Source organism: Meriones unguiculatus (genome assembly GCF_030254825.1).
Source record: "Meriones unguiculatus strain TT.TT164.6M chromosome X unlocalized genomic scaffold, Bangor_MerUng_6.1 ChrX_unordered_Scaffold_31, whole genome shotgun sequence".
Lineage (NCBI taxonomy): Eukaryota > Metazoa > Chordata > Mammalia > Rodentia > Muridae > Meriones > Meriones unguiculatus.
Window position 1 is genome coordinate 9,515,563 of NW_026843707.1, and position 12,852 is coordinate 9,528,414.

A 12,852-nucleotide genomic window follows, 5' to 3' on the forward strand; every position below is an offset into this window, starting at 1 on the left:
TCCAGGCAAGCCAAACCTGGTAAAAAATAGATTCCCTGAATTTGTAGCTTTCCATCTTCTTGGATACAACAATTTTTTAAATTTATTTACATGATCCTATGTCGGCTAAACCAAATCAGTTAACGACTTCTTTCAGTTAAGCACCAGTATTTCTTTACAATGACTATGATGATTATTCTGTTTTAAGTCTACATAATAACAAACTTGCAAATAGTGATGTTCTTATCTAATGAGAGTTCAAAAGTGACTTAACAAGTTTAGCAAGAAGTGGACCTTACAGCATGCTTGTTTTTCTTTGCCTCTAAAGTTCTTGTAGAGAAGTAAATATTCACAAAAATTAAAGATTATTGAAAGAACTAAGTAAAAGAGTCTGAGAAGGCAGGTGATTCATGTTTACTAAAATATAGCCGAGTTAGGTTTTTCAATAAAAGTTTTTGTCATGAACAAAGATCATTTAGTGCATTACAGTGAAACTTCTTATCCAACTCGATCTTCTGTATAGGTTCTTAGTTTGACAGATAATATAATTAAAAAAAAAATGTACTAATCATTGAACTGGAAAGCTTCATTTTAAATATGGAGAAAAAACATAATTCAAACATGCTGAATATATCAACAATTGATGAGGAAAGCAATTTGCAAGAGAAGAAAGAATAAAAACTATAATTTCTGAGCTAGAAAAAAAAAAAAAACTTGTAAAATCAACATTGAAATGAAATAATTTCATTGAGTGAGCCAGGCCAAAAAACAAAACAAAACAAAACAAATCAAAACAAAACAAAACAAAGCAAAACAAAAAGTCCCATATGTCTGAATTAGCAAGATTTAGGATTATGGCCTTTGTAAAGAAAGGAAATGATGGGGATAAAAGAAAAAGGTGTTATAAAAGCCAAACTGTTTAGCCATGAGTATTTAGGCAACTGCCTCAGACAAGGTGGTTTGGGGTCTATATTTATATTCACTTAAGTAAAGAGATTCTTTATTTATGCCTTAAAGTTGCATTTTTATTCATTTGTGTATCAGGGTATGATTATGTATACCACAAATGTGTAGATACTCAATGATGCTGATGGGTATATGTCTCCCTGGAATTGGTAATACAGACAGCAGTAAGCTGCCAGTGTGTGAAGTTGGGAACTGAACACAAGTCCTCTATACAACATTAAATGCAATTAACCGCTGAGCTCTATGTTCAGCCTCATTTCTATCAGTGACTTATCATGTCACAAAAAACATTTTTTACAATAAATTCATTATTATTATTATTATTATTATTATTATTAAATACAATTTATTCAATCTGTAAACCAGCTGTGGTCCATTCCCTCATCTCTCCCCAAACACACCTTCCCTCACTCTTCTCCTTTTATGCCCTTCCTCTAGTCCACTGATAAGGGAGTTTCTCCTCCCCTTCAATCTGACCTTACCCTATCAGGTCTCTTCAGAGCTGGTGCATTGTCTCCCTCTGTGGCCTTGCAAAGCTGCATCATGCAGGGGGATGTGTTCAAAGAGTATGCCACTGAGTTCATGCCAGAGAAGGAGCTATACGCTGACTTCCCGAAATATCTTTCTTCATCCTCAAACAGAAATTTATATATATATATATATATATATATATATATATATATTATTAAGGAAATAGAAGCTGTCATCCAAAATCTCCCATGCAATAAAAAGGCCAGGGTCAGATGGTTTCAGGGCAGAATTCTTCCAGACATTCAAAGAAGTGCTAACACCAGTACTCTTAAAACTATTCCACAAAATAGAAACAGAAGGAAAACTACCCAACTCATTCAATGAAGCCACAGTCACCTTGGTACCTAAACCTCACAAAGACCCAACAAAGAAAGAAAATTTCAGGCCAATCTCCCTCATGAACATTGATGCAAAAGCACTCAACAAAATACTTGCAAACCGATTCCAAGAACACATCAAAGAAACCATCCACTAGGACCAAGTAGGTTTCATCCCAGGTATGCAGGGGTGGTTCAATATACGGAAATCCATCAATGTGATCCACCACATAAAAAACCTGAGGAGAAAAACCACTTGACTGTCTCCTTAGATGCTGAAAATCCATTTGACATAATCCAGCATCCATTTATGTTTAACGTCTTGGAGAGATCAGGGATACAAGGCACGTACCTGAATATAGTAATGGCAATTACTCTACAGCAAGCCTATAGCCAATATCAAACTCAATGGAGAAAAACTTAAATCAATCCCACTGAAATCAGGGACAAGTCAAGGCTGCCCATTCTCTCCATATCTCTTCAACATTGTTCTGGAAGTCCTTGCTAGAACAATAAGGCAATTGAAGGAGATCAAGGGGATTCAAATTAGAAAGGAAGATGTCAAACTATCACTATTTGCAGATGATATGATAGAATATCTGACTAACCACAAAAATTCCAGTAAGGATCTCCTACAGCTGATTGTGTTGTCTTGTTTAAAAAATAAAATAAAATAAAATAAAATAAAATAAAATAAAACATTATCTTACTGGCTTTGTCTTATGTTGTTAAAACCCTTGCACTCAGTGAAAAAGATTTTTAACTATTTCAAAATTCTACTAGGGAGCTGCAGAAATGGCATAGCACAGTGGTAGAACCTATTGTGTGTCTAAGCATGAAATTCAAGTTAAGTTTCTATTCCCCAGCACAACACAGTTTATAATAGCAAATAAGTGAATGAATGAATAAATAAGCTCTATATCAGAGCTCCTTAGTACAGGATTTACGTTAGAGACTTCGTTTCCTGTATTTTTTTTCTTTTTTTTTATTATTTTTCATGAATATAGGAAATACTGAAAGGATGACATGGAAAAAAAAAAATAAATAATAATAATAAATAAATAAATAAATAATAATAAATAAATAATCAATAATAATAGATAAATAAATAAATAATAAATAATATATAAAATAATAAATAAATAAAATAATAAATAAATAATAATAAATAATAATTGCAAATAATGGTATTTGCAATACCATTATACATCCTAGAATTTTATAACATGTTAGTGTTACAATCTCCATTTACTTGTTTTAATATATTTTGTTTTATTTTAATTTTAAAATTACTTTATAATTAATTACAGTTTACTTCCTTTGTATACCAGCTATATACCCCTGCCACATCCCTTCCAATCCCAGCTTTCCTCCACTCCTCCTCTCTTCCCATGCCCCTCCCTAAGTCCACTGATAGGGGAGGTCTTCCTCCCTTTCCATCTGATCCTAGCCTATCATGTCTCATCAAAACAGGCTACATTTTCTACCTTTGTGACCTGAGCTGTCCATGGGCTACATCCCTGCTTAGATTCTAAGTTATCTCCAAGCAAATTTCTTGGTTGGAACATTCATCTAAGAATAGACCCCTTTGCACAGATTTTTTTTGTTCCTGTTACTCTCCTTGAGAAGCTCCTGTCCCCTCTAGGTCTTTCTATCTTCTCCTTGTTTTATAAGGTACCCTCCACTCTACCCAAATTATGTCTGTGAGTCTCAGCATCTGCTCTGATACCCTGCTGGGTAGAAACTATCAGTGGCTCTCTGTTGTAAGACTCCTGTGCTCTTCCCTGTTGGCTCTTCCCAATTGGCTGTTCACTCTTCCAAATTGGCTGTCTGAGTGAGTCTTGATCATCTAACTCAGGGTCCTCCTTCATGCTTAGCTACCTTTGATATACCTATTATGTATGTTTATCCTATATTTTATGTCTACCGTCCACTAAGAACTAAGTTATATATCAAGTATATCTTTCTGCTTTGGGGATAACTCACTCAGGATGATCTTACACCTGTCAGTATGGCTCAGATCAAAAAGTCCAGTGACAAAATATGCTGGAGTGAACGTAAAGAAAAGGGAGACCTCCTTCATTGCTAGTGGGAATGGAAAATGTACATGCACTTTGGAAATCAGTCTGGATCTTTCTCAGAAAATTAGAAATTGTGCCTCCTCAAGATCCAGCCATTCCACTCTTTGGCATATATCCAAAAGATATTCAAGCACACATCAAGGACATTTGTTCTACTATGTCCCTAGCAACTTTCTTCATAATTGTCAGAATCTGATAACAACCCAGATGTCCATAAACTGAGAAATGGATGCAGAAATTGTGGAACATTTACACAATGGAATACTATTCATTAATTAAGAACCAGTGAATCATGAAATTTGCAGTCAAGGAAAGAAAGGAAAAAAATATGAAATTTGAAAAGAAAAATGGGAGCTATAAGATAAATCATGAAGACAGACCCATTAAATAAAGCCTGATTTCTCAATGGAGGTTCTAGAAAAAAGAGGGCCTGACACATATTCTCCAAATGATGACAGAAAATTTGGCAGCCAAACTATCAACCACATTAGTTGGAGAAACCTAATTTGAGCAGGATGTATCTACAACAATTTCAGCTCTCCATATGGCACTAGAAAGAAACTTTCAACTTAAAGATGTTTACCACACTCAATAAAAATAAATCGTATAAATATTTAATCTCTTGACCGAACTTTTGGCAAAGTACAAGGAATCTTATGAAAGAAGGGCTGTCTATCAATGCAGATGCTGAGATTTATGGCCAACTGTTGGGCACACAGCACGGAATCTTAGGAAAGAAGTGATAAACAGTAAGATCTGGAGAGGACAGGAACTCTACAAGGAGAGCAACAGAACCAAAAAATCTGAGCACAGGGGTCTTTCCTGAGACTGACACTCCAAACCAAGGACCATGCATAGAGATAACACAAGACCCCTGCAGAGATGTAGCCCATCTCAATGCAGGGTTCCATAGTAATAGGTACAATGAGCGTCTCTGACGTCAACTGTTTAGCCTGCTCTTTCATTAACCCCTGGTCCCCGGAAGGTTGACACAGCATTACCAGGCAATAGAAGAAGACAATGGAGATACTCCTGATGTGGCCTAAGTGACTAGGAAAAGAAGGAAGGAAAATAAGTCCTCCCCTATCAGTGGACTTGGGGAGTGGCATTTGTGCAGAGGGGAGAGGAAGGGAGAAATTGGGACTGGAGGACAGAGGCAACCACAGGGGGATAGAAAGTGAATAAAGTATAATTAACAAAGAATCAAAAAAAAAAAAAAGCAGGATACATCATTCTGTGATATCTAAGAACAAGATCTGAAAGTCAAAAATAAACTTTACCTCGGGATAAAAGAAAGAAAAAGCATGTTCAAAGCAAATGGAGACAAAAACCAAGCAGGTGTAACAGTTTTAATATCTGACAAAAAACAAAACAAAATAGACTAAAAACTAATCAGAAGAGACAGGGAACACTACATAGTCATCAAAGTTGAAAAAAAAAAAAATCTGCCAAGAATCTATTGCTGTTTTAAGCATTCATATACCAAACACAAAAGTAACTGTCTTCGTAAAAGAAATACTATTACAGATAGAAAAGTATATTGACCTCCACACAGTGGTAGTGGGAGGCTTCAGGACCTCACTCTCAGTAATTTACAAGTGATCCAGACAAAAACTAACCCGATAAAAGCTGTAGATAAAAGATTTCACATGTACATAAGCTTAGCAGACTTTTAGAGAAGATTTAACCCAAACTCAGAATATACTTTCTTTTCAATAGCTCATAGATTTTCTTCCAAAATTGACCAAATTCTTGAAAATAAAGCAAGTCTCAACAGTAAGGAAAAAATTTAAATCACAACCTATACCCTACATGACCACCACAGATTAAGTATTGTTTTGTTTTTATCCATTCCTGTGTTTCTTATTATGTTTATGTTGTTGTTTTCTTATATTGTTAACTGCTTACTTATGAGAGACAGAAAGGAAGTGTTTGAGTGTGTGGGTTTAAGTGGTCAGGAACATCTTAGAGAAGTTGTAAAATGCGAAACTACGATCAGAATATATTATATAATAACTCTATTTTCTTTTTTTAAAAAAGTGAGGAATTGAACATAATTTATGACCCAGGGATTTTGCAGTAGTAACCATACAGTAAGAAGGAATGCAATAAACACTAGAACTAGTTTAAGCAAATGCATTGCATAAGAGACTTTTCAAGCTCTAAACTAGTCAGTTACTCTGTACTGTAAACATCACAATAATAACTAAGTACAATTTCTCAGCTATTGTACCAATGTTCTTGATACATACACAAAACATTTAAATTTAACCATGCTGCTTAATCAATATTATAAAATAATTATAATACCATTATACAATTAAAGGATTTATTGATCATTTATACCAAATAAATATATAGCTTTTAACTTGAAAGGATGAAGACTCTAAAGAAGAATGTCTAATTACCAAGTTTTAGATAACAAATCAGAGTACATATTGTCATAGGAGGATTTAGTGCTAATACTCTATTAACTTATTAAATAGACAAATATTCTAAAGTTGATTATGTTTTATTTCAAAAATTTACAAAAGAAAAAATAAGTATTTCAATACTTTACTTGTAATCATAATATTCAAATAACACAATAAGTGTAATAGTAAATGTAGGTTAAAAGTTGAAAAAGGTTTACAATAAAATACTACACAATGTATCAATTTTCCTACTTCCCCTGTTGTTTTGAAAATCTCTCTCAACTCAGTAAGTGTTTTTTCTCTTGACCCTCATCTTTCCCAATACTCAGGCTATGTGTTGAGGAGTATTGAAACTCTCTGTTCCTACCTTCTCCTGAGTGACACTTGGGTGCACTCTTGCCTGAATATTTATATTTAGATTTCTTCATGCTTGATCCAGGAAGATTCCCGAAACTTGGATGAGACCTGTCTCATGGAACCAGCTATTGCCTGGACACTGAGAACATGGTCTTGGATCCTTGGTTTGTTGATGATCTCCTTTGAAAGCGATATTGAGCCTGAGCCAGGGATTGTGAGTGGCCTGGAGAAGATCTGGTATAATCTATGGTTTGATACCAGTGGTGGTACAAGAATGCTTGTGTCATCTTGACGACGGAATTTATGATTGTCTTCCTCATAATGTTTTTGGCCTCCCTTGCTACAGTCAGTTTGAGAGTACTGTGGAACCATTTTGTAAACCATCTGTAACTTTAGTTTATATCCGTCTAGTAAAAACCCATGTAGCAGACACATGGCATCCTTGGCATCATGTTTGTTGTGCAAATAGATTAAGGAAACCAATATGGACTTTTAGTCAATGTATTGGGGGGATGTTTACATCACTATCAGGCCCATCATGCTCAAAGATATGCCTCAGGGTGCAGCATGAATTGTGGTTTGCCAGATTTTCAACCTTGAGGGAGATCATTCTCTCCACAAAGGGAAGAGGATGACTGTTACTCATGGTCTTTGATACCTCCATTTAGAATACTCTGAAATGAGCAGATTTAAAGCTCCAAGAGAGATGAAATATCTGCAACCTTTTTCTTCCAATCGTTTGACTACAATTCCTTTCACTTGTATTTGCACAGATATTCTAGAATATTTCACAACAGCCTCGCCCATCAATAGACCTAAAACAATTTGAGAAATAGAGCAATATGAATGGAACGAGTTATAAACAAGTGACATAATCAAAACAATTCTTTTCACTTTTCCATTAGAAATCCAGATGTTCTATATCAATAAAAGATTAGAATGTTTATTTGTAACATAATCATTAACTTTTATTTTTCTAACATGAAATGATATTAAAATGATAGTAAAGTTTTTATTCCCTTCATTTACTAATATATATATATATATATATATATATATATATATATATATATATAAAGGGATAATGAATTAGAAAAATGATTTTCGCCAGATTCGCGAGGTGGCTGCACCATCCTCCCAAGGCGCGAATCTGCCAGAGGCCATACTAACATGGGTGGATGGCAATCACTGACAGTATGGCCAGCACAATCCCACAGTGACAGAGAATAGGCTATATACTCACCAAAACCAGGCAGAAATGTCATACAACCTGGACACACCAGGCGCTGGGCCTCCCAAGCTTGGAGAGCACAGTGAAGAGACCCCAGGACTTCCCAGAAAGTATCTGGACTAGAGACCCAGTCTCCAGTTACAGTGGGAATTGGCGGCTGAGCAGCACTGAGCTGGTGGGGCAAAATAACCCTCCAGTTTAAGACTAACCAGGGACAAACCAGAGAACAGAGAGCCTGGTTACCCCATCCCTGCTGATGTGACCACCCTGTAATCTCCAGCTGCAGCAAGACCTCAGAACCTCGCAGTGACAGCAGCACAGATCTTTCACAGCACATCAAAGAAGAAGGGCCAAACCAGAGAGCAGAGAGCCCCGGATACCACGATCTCTGCCAAGTGACCTGCCTGTAAGTGAGTGCACCCTTGAGAATCTGCAGTTCCCCAGATACTGGGACCTTCTGAAACAGAAGCCAGGCATCGAACCCCCTCCCACACATATACCCACTTTGGGAAACAGAGGGGCACTAGGGACATTGAAGTTCCTGCCCTGTGGGTCTAACTGAAAAGTTAAGGCAGTTAATGCCAGAAATTGCACTGCGATTATCAGTAGCGCCTGCGACATATACAGTGCAGAGCCCCTCCCACACACTCAAGGGTTCAACATTAGCCATCACTCTGTCCCTCGAGACACACATCCACGCACACTTACACAAACACACACACACACACACGCTTGCATTTCCCAGTTTTTGCCTGCGTACTTTCCTCCCACAGGTACAGCTAGTCCTCTGCACACGCTGAGAGTTCTCAGCTTCCTTAAGAACTCTCCAGATGCCAGAGAGAGACAGCACCAGTCTGATCTGCAGAATCCAAAAACAAACAGGGAATGTTTCAGATAAGCCAATGGCCAGGGGTAGGTGAAAGAACACTTCCAACATAAATCAGGTCATCATGACTTCACCAGCAAACCCCAAAATCGATGGATACACCAATTCAGCAGAAGCACAGGAAAATGATTTTAAAGCCATGCTTGCCCAATTATTTGAGGCTCATAAGGAGGAAATGAACAAGTCTTTCAAAGATTTGGCCAGTCAATTGGAGGCAAAGAAAGAAGAAATAGACAATATCCTTAAAGAAACACAGGCAAACATAGCCAAACAAATAGATACACAAGTTGAGGAAAAATTAGTGGCATATAAGAAGGAAATGAAAAAAGAAATAGAGGCCATCGTAGAGAGACGGGAATCCAAATTCAAACACATGAAAGAAATGGGGCAAGGCATGAAAACAGAATTAGAATCAATAAAGAAAACACAAAATGAGAAAACCCTTGAGCTGGAGAACTTGGAGAAAAGATCAGGAACCACAAAAGTAAGCATCACCAACAGAATACAGGAGATGGAAGAGAGAATCTCTGGAGCTGAAGACACACTTGCAGAAATGGATACTTCTCTCAAAGAAAAAGTAAAATCAGAAAAGTTCCAATCACAAAATATCAAAGAAATCAAGGATGCTATTAAAAGACGAAATCTAAGAATAATAGGAATTCATGAAAAAGAAGACTCCAGGCTCCAAGGTCCAGAAAATATTTTCAAGAAAATCATAGAAGAAAATTTTCCCAACTTAAAGAAAGAGATGTCCATAAATATACAAGAGGCCTACAGAACTCCAAATAGACTAGACCAGAAAAGAAACACATCACGTCACATCATAGTCAAAAAACTAAATCTACAGAACAAAGAAAAGATATTAAAAGCAGCAATGGAAAAAGGCAAAGTAACATATGAAGGTAGATGTATCAGAATCTCACCGTACTTCTCATCAGAAACTATGAAAGCCAGAAGGGCCTGGGCAAGTATCATGGAGACTCTAAGAGATCACATATGTCAACCCAGACTACTATACCATGCAAAGCTTTCAACCAACATAGATGGAGAAAACAAAATATTCCATGACAAAACTAAATTTACACAATATCTACACTGCAAACCATCCCTACAGAAGATACTAGAAGGAAAACTCCAATCCAATGAAAACAAATTCACCCAAGAAAACAGGGCATACAGATAATATCCCAACAAAAATGAAAAGAAAATAAGCAATGAAACAGGGTTGGATCATCGACTCCATTACAAAAGAAACTAACATGCATTGGTCACTATTATCTATCAATATCAATGGACTCAACTCACCAATAAAAAGACACAGGCTAACAGAATGGTTATGGAAACAGGATCCAACATTCTGTTGCATCCAAGAAACACACCTATGCAACAAAGATAAACACTACCTCAGAGTAAAGGGCTGGAAAACTGTTTTTCAAGCAAATGGTTCCAGAAAACAAGCTGGAGTAGCCATCCTAATATCTAATAAAATAGACTTTCAACCCAAGTTAATCAAAAAAGATAAGGAGGGCCACTATATTCTCATCAAAGAAAAAATCCACCAAGAGGATATCACAAACTTGAATATCTATGCCCCAAACACAAGAGCACCGACATTCGTAAATGAAACATTATTAAAGCTTAAATCATACATTGATCCTAATAACTTAGTAGTGGGAGACTTCAACACTCTACTCTCACCAAGGGACAGATCAACTAGACAGACACCAAATAGGGAAATAAAAGCACTCACAGAATCCCAAAATCAAATGGACCTAATAGACGTCTACAGATCGTTTCACCCAAACTCAAAAGAGTACACCTTCTTTTCAGCACCGCATGGAACCTTTTCCAAAATAGACCATTTAGTGCGTCACAAAGCAAGCCTCAACAGATACAAAAGAATTGAAGTAATCCCTTGTATACTATCTGACCACCATGGACTAAAGCTAGACATCAACAACAACAGAAACAACAAAAAGCCAACACGCACATGGAAACTGAACAACTTACTACTCAATGACAGCTGGGTTAAAGAAGAAATAAAGAAAGAAATTAAAGACTTCCTAGAATTCAATGAAAAGGAAGGCACTACATACCCAAATTTATGGGACACAGTGAAAGCAGTGCTCAGAGGAAAATTTATAGCACTAAGTGCCTGCAAGAAGAAAATCATAACATCACATACAAACAACTTAATGGCCCAACTGAAAAACCTAGAAAAAAAAGAAGCAGATACACCCAAGAGGAGCAGACGGCTGGAAATAATCAAACTAAGGGCTGAAATCAATCAATTAGAAACAAATAAAACTATCCAAAGAATCAATGAAACAAACAGCTGGTTCTTTGAGAAAATCAACAAAATAGACAAACCCTTAGCCAAACTAACTAAAACGCAGAGAGAAACTATCCTGATCAGCAAAATCAGAAATGAAAATGGGGAACATAACCACAGACACTGAGGAAATGCAAACAATTATTAGGTCATACTACAAAAGCCTATATGCCACAAAATTTGAATATCTAAATGAAATGGATAATTTTCTTGAAAGATTGCATCTACCAAAACTAAGTCAAGATCAGGTAGAAAGACTGAATCCAAGACCGTATCAAATATATCATCCACCATGACCAAGTAGAATTCAACCCAGGCATGCAAGGGTGGTTCAACATATGGAAATCCATCAATGTAATCTACTACATAAACAAACTGAAGGAGAAAAACCACATGATCATCTCTTTAGATGCAGAAAAAGCATTTGACAAAGTCCAACATCCATTCATGTTTAAAGTCTTGGAGAGATCAGGGATACAAGGCACATACCTAAAGATAGTAAAGGCAATATACAGCAAGCCTATAGCTAACATCAAACTCAATGGAGAGAAACTTAAATCAATCCCACTGAAATCAGGGACAAGTAAAGGCTCCCCACTCTCTCCATATCTCTTCAACATAGTACCTGAAGTCCTAGCCAGAGCAATAAGACAACTAAAGGAGGTCAAGGGAATACAAATCGGGAAGGAAGAGGTCAAAGTGTCACTATTTGCAGATGATATGATAGTATACATGAGCGACCCCAAAAATTCAACCAGAGAACTCCTTCAGCTGATAAGCACCTTCAGCAAAGTGGCAGGATACAAAATCAACTCAAAAAAATCAGAAGCCCTCCTATATACCAAAGACAAAAAGGCTGAGAAAGAAATTAGGGAAACAACACCTTTCACAATAGCCACTAATAACATAAAGTACCTTGGTGTGACTCTAACCAAGCAAGTGAAAGACCTGTTTGAGAAAAACTTCAAGTGTCTGAAGAAAGAAATCGAAGAAGATATCAGAAGATGGAAAGATCTCCCGTGCTCATGGATTGGTAGGATTAACATTGTGAAAATGGCCATCCTGCCAAAAGCAATCTACAGATTCAATGCAATTCCCATCAAAATACCAACTCGATTCTTTTAAGACCTTGAAAAAAAGATTCTCAACTTCATATGGAAAAACAAAAAACCCAGAATCTCCAAAACAATCCTGTACAACAACAGATCATCTGGAGGTATCTCCATCCCTGAACTCAAGCTGTACTACAGGGCAACAGTAATAAAAACTGCATGATATTGGCATAGAAACAGAAAGGAGGATCAATGGAACCGCATAGAAGACCCAGAAATAAACCCACACAACTATGAATACTCGATATTTGACAAAGAAGCCAAATCCATTCAATGAAAACCGACAACACCTTCAACAAATGGTGCTGGACCAAATGGATGTCTTAATGCAGAAAAATAAAAATAGATCCATATTTATCACCCTGCACAAAACTAAAGTCAAAGTGGATCAAGGACCTCAACATAAAACCAGATACCCTAAATCAATTGGAAAAAAAGTGGGAAACAGCCTAGAACTCATAGGCACAGGAGACAACTTCCTGAACATAACACCAACAGCACAGGCTCTAAGAGCAACAATCAATAAATGGGACCTTGTGAAACTGAAAAGTTTCTGTAAAGCAAAGGACACCATCATCAAAACAAAACGACTGCCTACAGATTGGGAAAGAATCTTCACTAACCCTTTATCTGACAGAGGACTAAT